The following is a 16208-nucleotide window of genomic DNA, read 5'->3' as shown; positions in this document are numbered from 1 at the left end:
AATGTGAGTTACCTAATGGCCAGAGAACCGGAATTAAAACCTAGGTCTGAAAAAAGAAGGTCATACATGCTTCATGCTTCAAAGTTCTTATGTTTGGGTGACCAGGCAGGAAGAACAGTGGAGTTACTGAGTGGGAAATGGGAAATAGGGAGGAGCAGATGTTAGGGAGTAAGGGGAAGACGGGACGTTTTAAAAAAGAAATATTCAACTTGGGCCGAGAGCCGTATATCCCAGTGGAAACATGTAGAGGGCAATTAGATAAATAAGCCTGGCTATCTTGTGAGGGGATCATATCTCCGAGAGAAGTCATTAACATAGAGGCAAGCCTGAAGAGATGGCTCCACCCCCAAAGGAGCCTGACCCAGGGGTAACTAACTACTCCCCAAGGACAGGACTCAGGAAGAAGAGTCCTCTAAGGCAACAGAGGAAAGGATCAGAGGTGAAAAAAAAGATCGGGTTAGTCCAGTGTCAGGCAAATCAAAAAAGGAAGGGGGGGGGGGAAGAAGAAAGGATAGGAAAAAGCAAGGAAAGAAAAAAACCATCTCAAGGAGGAAGAGGGTCATCACTATCAAATGTTGCAGAGAAGTCCAGGAGAATAAAGAGTGATTGAAGAACGCAAAGACTGGCAAAAATCATTGCTCACCTTGCAGAGGACAATTTTATAGCTGGCTGAGAGGTTTCAAAGAGCTGAAGAAACAAAAGGGATGTTTATCAGTGAAAGGAAAGCAAGAACTAGTTTGGTAATATGGAGGTGCCACAGGAGCAAAGATGCTTTTTCTTTTTCTTTTTTTTTTTTTAAAGATTTTATTTATTTATTTGACAGAGAGAGAGAGAGAGAGTGCATGAGCAGGGAGAGGGGCAGAGGCAGAGGAAGAAGCAGGCTCCCCACGGAGCAGGGAGCCCGATACAGGGCTGGATCCCAGGACCCTGGGATCATGACCTGAGCCGAAGGCAGACGCTTAACCGACTGAGCCACCCAGGTGTCCCGCAAAGATGCTTTTTCAAAACAAAGGAGCCAGGAGCGTGCATAAAGACTATGGAAAATATAAGGGGGAAATAGTTTGCTTAAACCTAAAACCAAGATGCCTCTGGGATTTGGGGGCTAATTCCACAGATTCAGGGGAAATAGGAACAGCCCTTGCCACGACAGAAGAAACACACACCAGTTTGCAAGGATTGGATTGGGTTATTGGAAGGCTCTAACCATCTTACACAAGTGGAAACACACAGCGGGATATAGCAAATCGTGCCTAAACATATTTAAATAAATACTGTTAATATTAGCCAACAAGAGGGTGGGGCTGGCTGGGTTATTGTGCTGTTCAGCGGACTCCCTCCCAGGAGGTCAGATTGGGGCCAGGATGTAAGAAAGGAAGGATGTGATTAAGAGATTATTTCAGTACAACTAGGGCAGATTCCAAGGCCCATAAGAGAGAACCAGTGGGGACAGCACAGATGCCAACGTGCCCAGCCCAGAGGTGCTGCTGGGAACCCACTGGCCTGGGACAGTCCAACCACCACTCGCAGATCACTCCAAGGCCATTTCCCCACCGCTGCCTTCATGCGGTCAGTTCCGACAACACACCAGAAACTCTGACTCGTTCAGGTGTTTCCTTGTGAAGGATCACGCTAGTCTCCTCCCTGATTTTCAGTGTTACTTAGTGTCTAGCTGGTTCCTCCCAATTTTTAGTAGCGGGTAAACCACTAACTGACTCCCATCCCCCATTCTGGGAAATGATCCCTGCTCTCTTTGTGCTTTGTATCACAATGTCCTCTTCACATGCATAAAGCTTCTCTTCTTCCCAAAACAGGAGTTGCAGTTCCACTGAAAGAGCCAAACCAGAAAGTCACCTACAATTACAGTTGCCCTAGGGCCAACCCCATCCAACACAGGACAGAACGACCTTTTATCTATTTGCTCCTAAGAAGGTGCTCAGGTGACAGAGCCTTGACTGCAGCTGAACATCCCCATCTGGTGCCTGAGAGGTGTCACTGCAAATCTGTTCTCTGACCTGCATTCAACAAATAATTAAGAACTTTAGTAAGCAAAAGCAAAAGGCGTCCCTGCACCTATTAAAAGATAAACTCCTCATGTTGGGATCCCATCCTCTCTTTCAGACTGTGCTTTTGGAGGTTTCCACCCTATTCCCACATCAGAAGTTTTCCCTGCTTCATCTAATTCTACTCTTCCTTCCAGATCATTACCATTGCTGTATAAACAGACTCTAGCACCTCCATTTAAAGGAAGGAAAAGGTCTCTCTTGATCACATGTATCTCTCCACTACCCGTTCAATTGCCATGGTCCTGTAGAACACAAAACCACCTTTATGCAACATCTCTACTCCCTCAACCCTAAATTACATTTTAACTTGCCCCCAAACTGGTCTGTTTCCACCATTCCCCTGAAACTGTTCTTACAGTCACTAATGCCCTCTGTATTGCAAAACACATGGTGCTGTCTTTCTAAACACTTGCTCCTCTTGGAGTTTGGAAGTTGCCATATCCTTGTTTTTCTTCTACCTCTCTGTCTTCTTTTTCAGTCTCCCTTGCTGGCTCCTTCTCCTCTAGCCCACACCTAAATTCAGCACAGCAGGTGTAGACCGTCTAGATACTCTTTCTTCTCTATATGCATTCTCTCTCTAGCTGATCTCCTTCTACCGAGAGACTTACAATACTGTCCCTATGCTGATGATTCCCAAATGTCCAGCCCAGACCTGTCCTCGGGGCTCCAGAGTTGGAGATCCATGTGTAACAGGCATTTCCAACTAGTGTGTGCAGTGTGAGACTGGCTCTACCCCAATATCTATTCCTGCTCCAGTATTTTCCATCTCAGTAAATAACACCACTACCCATCCATTTGCTCAGCCTAAAAAAAACAACAACAAACAAACAAAAAACAAGGTATCAGCTTTACCACCACCCCCGCCCACCCGGCTGTGACTAATTTAACACTTCTGCCAGGGACTAATTTAACACCAAGTCTGTCTCTGAAATCAATCCATCATTGATCCACTTCTCTGCAACTTCACCATCACCACCCTAGTCCTAGCCACTGTCTTCTCACTTGGATTATTTATTCAGTAGCTTCCTAAGTGGCTTCTCTGCTCTCTCCCCACCCAGTCCATTTCCTACACAGTAGCTAGAGTGATCCTTTAAATGTGAAAATCACAACATTTACTCTTCTTTCTACTTGATCTAGAAAGATCAAGGGTTTTCCATCAAGCTTAGGATAAAACCCAAACTCCTTACGTGGCTCAAGGGGCAGCATAGGATCTGGGCCAACCCACCCCGATGAGCTCCTGCTCACTGTCTCTGGTCCTAGAGGCCTCATCCCTCTTCTGTCTTAGCACTTGCCTTTCTCCCTGCCGCCAGCCCCTGCCCTGGCTCTTCCCAAGACTTGGTCTTTCTCAGCCCCAACATCATCTCTTCAGAAAGGCCACAGAGTTGATAGTAACCTTTGTCTCCACCCCCAAATTACTTTCTATTCCCTCATGTGCTTTTTTTCTTCCATAAAACTTACCAAAAATTTGCAATTATCTCATGTGTTTGCTTGTCTCCATCTCACCCAGTCTTCCCCTCTGCCTAGAATGTAAGCTCTTCGGAGGGAGGGAACTTCCAATTGCATTGTGATGACAAGCTCCCGGGGCACCATCAGTGTTGTAGTCCACTTGAATGCAGGTCCTTGTGGGAATCTGCCCTTGTCTGCCTCGTTCAGAGTCATATCCTCCAGCACCTAGCACAGTGCCTGTCATATGGCAAGTGCTCAATAGTTGTGAAATGAATGAAAGAATGAAATGTAGCATGCCAGGTGAGCCCAGTCGCACATCCCAGATCCATGCCTCCAAGAAACTTAAACTCTAGAAGAGCATTAGAATCAAGAGTATAAACATCACATATAAATATTGATGTGTTTCTCAGGGCCACATGCATATTGAGTAGCAGGGTGTCTCTGATCTCTGAGCTGTAAACAAGTATGTCAGTGTTCATAGGTACTGTCCTCATCTTCATACAAAAACAGCCCACTTGCGAAAATCAGTTTGCCTTCAAGCCATGAGGTTTTTTTCCCCTTCCAGTATTTAAAAAAAAAAAAAAATCAGAGGCACTTGGGTGGCTCCGTCCGTTAAGCGTCCAACTCTTGGTTTTGGCTTAGGTCGTGATCTCAGGGTTGTGAGATCAAGCCCCTGCCTCAGGCTCTGCACTGGGTGTGGAGCCTGCTTGGGATTCTCTCTCTCCCTCTACCCCTCCCCCCACTAAAAAAAATCATACTCCAGTCTTCTCCACTGTCCTTGTATAGTCAACCCTAGCCCCTTCCGAGCTAGACTCACTCCTCCCTCTCCCATGACTTCATCTCCTATTTCCATTGAACATTGAAGCCATCTGGGTAGAAACCCCTTGACTTATGCTACTGAACCTTTAATCCTGTCTGCATCTGCACAGGGCGCTCTCTCCTCCTTTGCTGCCATTAGGCAGGAGAGACATCTGTGTTCTTATCAAAGGTTAATCCACCTGCGCCCTGCATTCCATTTCCTCCTCAATTCATAAATTCTCAATTATCCATTTCCAGGGTCTTCAGACTTTCTCAACCCAGAGACTTCCTATCAGCATTTAAATATGCTCCAGTCTTACCCAACATTTGAAAGACTGAAAGGAAGACAGGTCATGAAGTTCACCCCAGACTTCACTGTCTCCTTAGTTGCTGTCCTCCCCTTCATAGATATCAAAACTTCTCAAAAGCATTTTAAGCATTGTCTTTTATGCTCACTGTCTCCATTTCCATACCACTCTCTTACTATGGAACCAATTTCATCCTTGTTTCTGCCTCCTGTTCAACTAAAGTGGCTTATGTTGGGCTCATGAATTACCTCCATCTCACTAAATTTGAAAGGTGCTTTAAATGCTCATCTTAAAATTACATGAATAAATAAATAGCCCTCACCTGATTTGATTTCTTGGCAGTTCTTAAGCCTTTCATCCTTGTAACACTTCCCTTGTCTTCTGTCACGCCATATTTTTTTCCTGGTCTTCCCTTGCTTCTTCTCAGACCCTTTTGCTGGATCATGTTCCTCATCATAACCATGATTTGTTGGAGTCCTTGAGGTTCTGTCTGAACCTCCTTTTGCTCTCATTCAAAGATCCCTTTTTAGGGGGCTCACCCAGCCCCATGGCTTGAACACCAGCTACATGTTAATAACTCCCAAATGTATTTTTTATTTTTTTTAAGATTTTATTTATTTATTTGAGAGAGAGAGAATGAGAGATAGAGAGCACGAGAGGGAAGAGGGTCAGAGGGAGAAGCAGACTCCCTGCTGAGCAGGGAGCCCAACGTGGGACTCCATCCCGGGACTCCAGGATCATGACCTGAGCCGAAGGCAGTCGCTTAACCAACTGAGCCACCCAGGCGCCCATAACTCCCAAATTTAAATCACCAACCCAGAACTCTCTGAGTGTTGTCAAAAACTGGCCTCCATGCTTTGGAGCAAAATGTCATGTGAAGATAGAGTTTGGGATAAAGAGGATCAATAGCTTTATTGTTTTGCCTGGCAAAGGAGGCTGCAGCAGGTTATGGCCTTCAAAAAAACTGCAAGCCTGCCCTGGAGGAAGGGGCCGGGGGATTTTATAGGGAAATACAGGATCTAGCTGGTTTTGACAGGAATCCTGTGCTTGCGGCCAGCCCCCTTTGTCATGTCTTCAGGGTGGTACCGGGTTCCTGAAACAAAAGGCTAAGAAGGGAGGAGGGGAGGTTTATGAAAGAGAGGAAAAAGGTTACTTTAAAATCGAGCTTCACTGAAGCTTTAGTGCAGCCGTTTGGGCTTTTGTTCAATGTTATGCTTTTAAGAGTTTCCATGAGCTCTAGGGTTGTATACCTAATTGCTTATTGCAGGTCTCCACTTAGGTGTCCCACATGAGCCTCAGACTCAACGTCCACACTACTGAACCCTGGGTCTTTCCCTGTAGGGTGGTTCTCAATCCAACTGCACAGACCAGATACTTAGGAGTCATCCATGATACATTCTTCACCTCTTTCCTCTTCTTAATCCATCATCAAGTCCTGTTGATTCTTTCTCCTACATATTTATGAGATCCATCTACTTCTCTCCATCTCTGCTGCCACCACTTTAGTGCAAGCCTGATCAGGTCACTGTCCTGTTTAAAACCATTCAATACCTTTGCCTTTCTCTTAGGAAAAAGACCCTAAATCCTTACCATGCCTCCAAGGCCCTGACTGATCTCATCCCCACACACTTTGCCAGGCTCATCTGGTCTTTCTCTTTCTCACTCCTCACTACCTGGCAGTTCCTCTAACCACGCAGATTCCCTCCAGCCTCAGGTCTTTGTAGAGGGTTTCCTTTACCTAGACAGCTCTAGTTTCCCTCTGACCCTTTGTCTCCTTAATGACCATTATCCTTTAGATATTAGTATGTAACAGATACTATTGATGCTTTGGCCCAGAGCCGTGGTTTTCAAAATGTCATCCCTGGACCAACAGCATCAGCATCACCCAGGAATCTGTTAGAAATGCATTCTCCAACCCCACCCCAGACCTACTGAATCAGAAACTCTGGGATGGGGTCCTGCAATCTGGATCCTCCAGGTGATTCCGAAGATTTGGGATAAATAAATATAAAAATAAATAAAAATTAAAATAAATAAATAAATAAATAAATAAATAAATAAATAAATAAATAAAAATAAAAATAAATAAAATCTTAAAAGGGAAGACCAGGAAAAAAATATGGCGTGACAGAAGACAAGGGAAGTGATTCCGAAGATTTGGGAACCCCTGCCTTATAGTGTTTATATAAACTTCCTTTGTCTCTCTGCCTGAGGGGAGGCTGCAAGTGCTGAGAATTTAACACCCCTGGAGTGCCCCTTAACTATGGAGGGATGGGAGGTGCTGGATAAACAGCCCAGTCCCATACCCCTTAGTAAGGCATTCTAAGGGACATTCCACAAAGTCTCTCAGAGAGCTCCCAGTAGGACTGAGGTCCAGTTTACCCACAGTGGTAACTTGCTCATTAATGATTTTCCTTGACATCCATCCTCAAAGCCTACAAAGGCTTTTCACTGCAGGCTTCCATTGGCCTTCTCACTTCTAAAGGTGGTGAACATATGAACACATATTGAATAATTTTGCATCTCTGAGATTTAATCAATCCTCATAAATAATATAGTTTTGTCTGTGAAAAAATGGGGATGAGGACACGTCCCCCTTCTCACCACACCTGGAAGTCTTTGCCCATCTCTGTTCCCTTCATGCCTCAAGAGATGAGGAGTTTGTTTTGTAGTTTAAAGCCCAGATTATTCATTTGGACTGTTTGGTTAACAGGTAAATTTATTGTACGTTAAAGTTTACACCTATATACACTTTTTTTTTTTTTTTTTTTTGGTGGTAGGTATACCACACCTTCCTCTCTTTCATTCCACGTGGCTGCCAGAGACTCAGGCCTCTCCTATTTGGGGCAAAGAAATGACCCCTCACCTAGACCTTCAGCACAAGCTACATTCTTCAATCCAGCCAGAGACCTCCTCCCTCCTCTTGGGACTATGAAGTGCTTGCTTAGCTATTAAGGAAGTAGAACTCTGTTTTGCATTTGGCTCTTTCTTTTCATGTGGTCAAGCCAACTAAGTACGCAGGATGTTTGGTGGTGCAGGAGCTGGGCAGTCTGGGTCTCCAGTTTAATATACTCAAAATAGGACCGAAACCTTACCTCCAACCTCTAATCAAACACTTGTTTCTTCAGGAACTCTGAACAACAATTTCTAGCTTATGCCTGAAACTGAGAATATGGGTTTTATTTTTTGGCAGAATCTTTAAAATACATAATAGAAAAGCCCCAATAAGCCTTCCAGTCTGTGCCCCCCCAAACCAGACCAGGATCATTTCCTATATTAGGCCTGCCTAATGTTTTATCTGATTTAATTTTTAATATTTTGGATGATGACTTTCACAATTTCCCTGAGGAGACCATTTCATAATTTAATATTTATCTCTCAGACAGGGAGTGTTTCCAGTAATCAATTCAAATTTTAAAATTTCATCTTGTTCTCTTGGAGATTATTTCCTTTCTGTGAAAAGTTAAAATTTTCAAATATGGTATTAGTATACCAATAATTTCCCAGTAGGCAATCTTTAGTTCCTTCAAAGAAATTAATACCCCAAACCATTTGTTTTTATTGTTTTTCTGAACACCTACATTGTTTTTTCTATCCTTTTATTATCTGTTTGAACTTATTTTCTACCTGTGGTCTCATTCTTGTTTTTATGGCTGAATATCTTTTTATAGTGACTCTTTTGTGGTAAAACATACATAACACAAAATTCACCATTTTAGCTATTTTTAAGTACAGTTTATAGCATTAGGAACATTCACACTGCTGTGCAACCCCCATCACCATCTGTCTCTAGAACTTTTTCATCTTCCCAAACTGAAACTCTGTCTCCATTAAAAACTAATCCCCTTCTCCCCAACCACAGTCCCTGGTAACCACTATTTTACTTTCTGCCTCTACGAATTTGACTATTCTAGGCACTTCATAGAAGTTCATTCTTGTTTTTTAAAGAAGGTAACACAACTGGACTCTAATATGCTGTGATTCTAAGTGATCCTAAAAACAACAATAACCTTATTACAGCTTGAATTTGAATATCATCCTTGAATTAATATTCAAGGATGATATTCAAAATATTTAATGGCTGGCACAGCCGAAGCTCAGGGCAATCAGAAAAAGGTTAGTCCAGTCAGAATGGATGATGGTTGCACAAAACAGCGGAGCCTGACAGGTGCTTTGGCCTTTGATGTTATTTTATTTTATTTTATTATTCTATTCTATTTTATTTATTTTTAGAGAGAGAGAAAGAAAGAGAGCACATGGGTGCAGGGTAGGAGGGGCAGAGGGAGAAAGAGAGAGAGAATCTTAAGCAGGCTCCATGCTCAGCGTGGAGCCATGCAGGGCTCAATGTCACGACCCTGAGATCATGACCTGAGCCAAAATCAAGAGTCTGGCGTTTAACCAACTGAACCACCCAGGCGCCCTGAGTTTATCTTATTGACTGGGCAAAAATCACTATCAGTTTCCTACAAGGCACTATTTAACTTCCTTGAGTCTAGGCTCTAATCAATAGTAAATAGTAAATCGAACATTATATTTCCTAGAGAATCAGAGTTGTTAGGTAGTCTTGTTAGATAATGCTCTGGTATAATATTGAAAGGGCACACAGTAATTTCTGTTTCATTTGTTAAGTTTTGGATACTTTTTCTTTAAGTGATATGCAGAGAGCATGGCTTCTCAAATCCCCCCACTATCCTTTTGAAGACATGTTTGGGTTGATGGAAAATTCTTCCTGCCCAGAATGAGGTCCAACAAGTTGGGAGAAAACCTTAGTGGGGGCTCACTGAGTTTTTTATACCCCCTAATCATGTCCTTAGACAGTTACAAAAGATGAAGCTTTAGAGTGCCACTGGCATATAGCTCTTAGCTGTTGGTCTTCTTTGGAATTTGTCTTGGTTGAAGAGACTGTGTAGCCCAAGGTCACACCTCCCCAGGGCCATCTGCATCCCATGATTGATTAATGTGGAGGCGGGAAGGCCTGGACTCCCTGTCTCAGGATAACTCAGAAGGGCCTTTCATGCTTTAGCTCCCCAAGGGTTCGTGTTGTTGAGACTGCATTGCAGCCCAAACTTTCTCTCTGCCCATTTCTACTTTTATTTTTCTCTTTCTATTCCTTTCTATAGGTATTGATCCCAAGAACACTACCTAATAAAATTCCTGCATACTAATCTCTATTTCAGTCAGCTTCCTAGGAACCTTAACCTGTTTGATGACAGTGGCTTAAGAGAGCTGAAACTAATATCAATTTTAGTGACTCCTTCCAGAATTTTATCTACATGACTGCTAAAAAGTACTTTCTCATGTTAGATTTAAACTCTCCTGTTTCAACAGTCTCCAAGATACACTAATTGAAAAAAGCAAGGCCAGAATGTTGTACATCATGAGCTTCCATTTGTGGGGAAAAAAAAGGAAGAATACACTTACACATATGCTTATATATGCATAGAACATCTTTGTAAGGAAATACAAGAAACCTGTAGTAGGATTGCCTCTGGGCGAGATCAGGCATCTAAGGGTGGGAGGCTTACTTTTTTTTTTTTTTTAATTATAAACCCTTTGATATTGTTCTAATTTCTACCATGCACTCTATGACTTTTTTTCAAAGGCTGGAGACAAAATGGTAATGGTTCCTAGTTTGGGGTGGATGGAATACTGGTTTGTTGTATTGGTTACAATTTTCTATAGTTTTAACAATTAAAATTTCTAAAACTAAACTCATCTCTTTATTTTTTCTTGTGGACATAGGGACCATCCTACTTATTGAAGTACTTCACTTACTTGTAAGGGGTAATCAAAGAATTCCTTAGCCTTTTCTTCTATGAGTTAACAACCTGAATTAATTTTAACTTTCATTGTAGTAATTTATTATCTGTTGATTTGATGATCATCTTTGTCACTTTTCTTTGAACCTTAAGCACATTCACTACATTGTTTTCAAAGTATAATTATTGAAACAAGATATAATGCTGTTTACCAAAGATATAAATAATGCAGAGGACAGAGCTGATTTTTTTTTAAAGATTTTATTTATTTATTTGACAGAGAGAGACACAGCGAGAGCAGGAACACAAGCAGGGGGAGTGGGGGAGGGAGAAGCAGGCTTCCTGCTGAGCAGGGAGCCCGATGTGGGGCCCGATCCCAGGACACTGGGATCATGACCTGAGCCGCAGGCAGACGCTTAACGACTGAGCCACCCAGGCGCCCCCAGAGCTGATTTTTTTTTAAAGGTTTTATTTATTCATTTGACAGAAACAGAGATAGCGAGAGCAGGAACACAAGCATCAGGAGTGGGAGAGGGAGAAGCAGGCTTCCCCCCCCAGGAGGGAGCCCGATGTGGGACTTGATCCCAGGACCCTGGAATCATGACCTGAGCCGAAGGCAGACGCTTAACGACTGAACCACCCAGGTGCCCCAGAGCTGATTTTTGATTAATGGCCTACCTAACCTTGCAGAATCATGTTCAACTAATGCTCAGTGAGATTTTTATTCAATGTGAGCATAATCTGAAATTTTGATTAATCTGTTGCGATTTTTTAAGTTTTATTTGAGTAATCTCTGCATCCTATGTGGAGCGTGACCTCATGACCTCGAGATCAAGAGTCACATGCTCTCCAGACTGAGCCAGTCAGGCACCCCTAATCTGTGGTATTTTTTTGAGTAAGAAAGCAAATGAGGTCCACAAAACTGTAAGCTTACCGCACACGGCAGAGCAAATGAGAATATATCCTTTCAGTGGGCAGGTAGAGGCAGAAGAAGAGAGAAGTGGCTGAGGTAGGTGTGCACTCATCATCACACTGGTCATTATCACTCTGGTCAGGCCTCATCCTTCAGTGCAGAAAGATGAGGGTAGGGGGAATAATAGCTTCTACCTCTGAGAGTTGCTATGGGGATTAAATGTATTAAAACATTGCAGACATTAGTACATATTAAATTATTTTTATATTTAATATATTAGAATATATAATTGTTATATATTATATATATTTATGTAATTATAAATATGTATATTTATATAATTATAAACATAACATATAGTATGTTAAGTTGTATTAAAATGAGATAAATTATATTAAATAAAATTAGATAGATTAAATTAAATACTAATGCGTTTAATAGTAAATAAAGTAATACAGACAAAGCACTTAAAAGAGAGCTTGGCATACAGTATATGTTCAATAAGTGTTAGATATCTTTATTTCTTTATATATGTCCAGTACTTAGCACTGTGCCCACCACTTTTTAGATGTGTAGTCAATATTTGTTCACTAATTCATTCAGTCATATGTCCAACCACTTATTGACCTGTTAGGGGCATATTGCTTCTGATCTATTCCTCTGGTTTCTATAAGGAGGGATCTTCCCAGCACACCTGGCCTCTTCCCACACCCCTCATTCTGACCCATGGAGGTGGAATGGCTTACGTGGAAGGCAAATTGGGAAAGCTCTTGAGGGTGGTGGTGGGGCATAGCCTGCCCTCTTTCTCCTCTCCTCTCTTGGATACATATTCTGTTCTTCCTCTAGGAGGTGAATTCCGTGAGGGGCTTGTCCATGGGCATGTGTGTACAGAAAAGACTAGGGGAGTGAGGCTGCCTGATTTGGGGTTTTATGTTGGGCATAGTCATGTTGCTGCACACCTAAACCACATTTTTCAACCACTCTATTGATCATAAAACTGATATTTTGATCTCCATCGGATTGTTCCCTCCATATCTTCTCTCTTAACTGGCTCTCAACCCAGCAGGGAAAAGAGAAATCTAACTTGTGAGTACCTCTCTTCAAGCCCCAATATCATTTAACAAATATTTTTGTGGTACATGCTGGGGAAGAGACAGTCAAGATCTGAAGCATGAATCAGAGTAAACTCCAAGAAGATATGGTTAAGATTCCCAGGTTGAAGGACAAAGCCCTATGGTAGGGGAGACATACAGAGAAGAGAACTGAAAAGAAGGCTGGGGAGCTGGCTGGAGAGAATGAGGGGGAATATAGATCATATAGATCAAATGAGGGCAGATTTCAGTCGGCAGGGACACATGTATCCTCAGAGCAGTGGAATCATTTGAGAACCATCTGAGAACCTTGCATTCTGAATGATCTCTTTGGCTGCTTTGTGAAAAATGGATTGTAGGAGACAAAAAGGGATGTGGGTTGATCAGCAGGAGTCAAATCCAGAAGACTTTTGCTCTCTGCAGGGATTGAAGTGATGGGAATAGAAAAGAAGAGGACAGATTTGAATGACATTCAGGAGGCAAACTTGTCAAAACTTGGTGCTGCACTGGATGTGCGCAATAAGAGAGATGGAAGCGGGTGCCTGGGTGGCTCAGTCGGTTAAGCAACTGCCTTCGGCTCAGGTCATGATCCTGGAGTTCCAGGATCAAGTCCCGCATCGGGCTCCCTGCTCAGCAGGGAGTCTGCTTCTCCCTCTGACCCTCCCTCCTCTCATGTGCTCTCTCTCTCTCATTCTCTCAAATAAATAAAATCTTAAAAAAAAAAAAATAAGAGAGATGGAAGCGTCCAAGTAACTTGTGAATTTTCAGCTTGCATAACCAAGTGAATGAATGGGAAGCACCGTTCAAAGATATCAGGAGCAAAGAAAGACCAGGGTTTGAGAGAGAGAATATGAATACAGTTTTGACATGTTGAGTCTGTAGTGCCTTTGAAACATCCAAGGAGAGAATGTTAAGAAGGCATTGAATATATGGATTTGGAGTTCAGAGGAGAGAGTGGGGCTGAAACTATGCAAACATGAGTTACTGTGCTGTATTTATATGCCTCTCTCTTCCTTCTCCCTCTCTCTCCACAATTCATCTCTCACTTTCTCTATGTAGTAACTAAAGTAATATATATACAGTAATTAAATGGACTCTTCCTGTCTCCACCTTTCCCTCCCTCCTGCCTTTCCTCCTATATATGTAGTAATTAATACATATATGAAGTAATTGAATTAAAATTATATGTAGCAATTAAAGACAGTGTGTGGTAAGATCACCTATGGAGAAAGTGTAGCTTGGATGGAGAAGAGGTTGCTCAACACTGAGCCATGACCTCCAACAAATAGAGGTCAAATGGGAGGTAGGAACCCACAAAACAGACTGAGAAGCAGCCATAGAGTTGGGAAGAAAAGCAGGAGAATGTGGAGTCAAGGAAAGAGTTCAAAGAGAATGTTTGGACACTTCAAACATTGAAATGTTTGCGTAGATCTTCAATTCAGTGCAGAACTGAGGATCTACAACAAATGGCTGTGCATGATTTATCTTGATTTTTATCCGTTTTAATCCAGATTCTCAGAGATTGCTTTAATTTTTGCTCACTACCTATGCTGGAAAATACCTTGCCTCTCACATTCTAGGTGCTCAATATTCACTGAACACCAAGTCTGTCAAAATATCCTGGGGTGAAAGCCTGAGGCTCATAGGCACAGCTTCTCTGGGGCAAATAATGGATGGAAAACAGGCAAACTTCAAAGCTGGAAACCCAATGGGCTGCACCAAATTAACAGGATGGGAATGGTGAGAGAAAATGGTTTACAAATATTTTCTGTTTTACATGGAAAAGTTTGAATTTTCTGGGGTAATGTTGCCCCAAATGCTATAATACTTATAGCCCATGAGCACCTGCCCACTGCATATATCCCAGAACAGCAGGGTGATATCATTAGGTGAAGACATGTAACAAGGAGGCAGTGTTATGGTGTGACAGAGGCCTGGGGTGAGTGGGCAGGTAGAATGTCATCATTCACCTCTTCTCAATATGTCAGGTTGTTGCTTGCTAGGAATATGAATAAGAATTGGGCTTGAACCCTCCCTTTTGCCCATTTTTTGACCCAAGGCTTTTTGCTTTTTGGGGGGGATAGTAAAAGTGTCAGCCATCAACATTCTCTTCTGTATATATTTGTGGTCATTAAAGCAAGAATTATAAAAACTAGGTGATGCAATTAGTCATATGCTTCCTGAAAGCTGGAACTTTGTTTTGTTCACTGTTATAACCACAATGCCTGGTACAGAGTAGGTGCTTAGGCAGTAAGTTGTCCATGAATGAGTGGATGGTTGGATGAAGGAGCAAGTGAGAGATCATCTTTACCAGTTATTATATAAACAGGGAACTATCATCTGAAACAGGCCACAGAAACTGGCCCTCTGGCAGGAACACAAATGTGAAATGGCATGAAGCACCTGTTAAAGCTTGCTGGATCCTCTTCCGCCGCCCTTTTAAATCCAGCTCCATACAACGCTCTGCCGCCGCCGCTGCTCCCGCGACCCGCCTACGCGCCAGCACCCCACGGGCCGACGACTCCGCCACCATGGAGGACATGAACGAGTACAGCAACATAGAGGAATTCGCAGAGGGATCCAAGATCAACGCGAGCAAGAATCAGCAGGATGACGGTAAAATGTTTATTGGAGGCTTGAGCTGGGTTACAAGCAAGAAAGATCTGACTGAATATTTGTCTCGATTTGGGGAAGTTGTAGACTGTACAATAAAAACAGATCCAGTGACTGGAAGATCAAGAGGATTTGGATTTGTGCTTTTCAAAGACGCTGCTAGTGTTGATAAGGTTTTGGAACTGAAAGAACACAAATTGGATGGCAAATTGATAGACCCCAAAAGGGCCAAAGCTTTAAAAGGGAAAGAACCCCCCAAAAAGGGTTTTGTGGGTGGATTGAGCCCAGATACTTCTGAAGAACAAATTAAAGAATATTTTGGAGCCTTTGGAGAGATTGAAAATATTGAACTTCCTATGGATACAAAAACAAATGAAAGAAGAGGATTTTGTTTTATTACATATACCGATGAAGAGCCAGTAAAGAAATTGTTAGAAAGCAGATATCATCAAATTGGTTCTGGGAAGTGTGAAATCAAAGTTGCACAACCCAAAGAGGTATACAGGCAGCAACAGCAACAACAAAAAGGAGGAAGAGGTGCTGCAGCTGGTGGACGAGGTGGTACTAGGGGTCGTGGACGAGATCAGGGCCAAAACTGGAACCAAGGATTTAATAACTATTATGATCAAGGATATGGAAATTACAATAGTGCCTATGGTGGTGATCAAAACTATAGTGGCTATGGCGGCTATGATTATACTGGGTATAACTATGGGAACTATGGATATGGACAGGGATGTGCAGACTACAGTGGGCAACAGAGCGCTTACGGCAAGGCGTCTCGAGGGGGTGGCAATCACCAAAACAATTACCAGTCATACTAAAGGAGGATGTTGGAGAAGACAGGAGGAGATTGCTAAAGTTAACCCATCTTGCAGGACGACATTGAAGATTGGTCTTCTGTTGATCTAAGATGATTATTTTGTAAAAGACTTTCTAGTGTACAAGACACAACTGTCCAACTGTATATAGCCGCCAATTAGTTTTCTTTTTTACTTTGTCTTTTGCTATCTGTGTTATGACTCGATGTGGATTTGTGTTTATACAAATTTTATTTGTATGATTCCATGTTAAACCTCAAATAAATGCTTCCTTATGTGATTGTTAAAAAAAAAAAAAAGCTTGCTGGATCCCCTCCCTCCTGTTTTCCTCTTTGCCCAAGTCGTGCAAATGGCAGAGCTTGATTAACTCCTCCATTGATGTCACATTCACTGATG

General features: G+C 42.4%; 1 pseudogene; it reads left to right on the top strand.

Moving 5' to 3' along the window:
* The first annotated feature begins 12812 nt into the window (after positions 1–12812).
* LOC114207112 (heterogeneous nuclear ribonucleoprotein D-like pseudogene) lies at positions 12813–15976 on the top strand (annotated as a pseudogene).
* Positions 15977–16208: the final 232 nt, after the last annotated feature.

The sequence above is a fragment of the Eumetopias jubatus genome, unplaced genomic scaffold (assembly GCF_037043125.1).
Source record: "Eumetopias jubatus isolate StellerSeaLion01/CBP00866 unplaced genomic scaffold, mEumJub1_p1.0 scaffold_7, whole genome shotgun sequence".
Taxonomy (NCBI): Eukaryota; Metazoa; Chordata; class Mammalia; order Carnivora; family Otariidae; genus Eumetopias; species Eumetopias jubatus.
The sequence above is the reverse complement of the archived record's forward strand: the minus strand, read 5'-3'. Positions and strand labels throughout refer to the sequence as shown.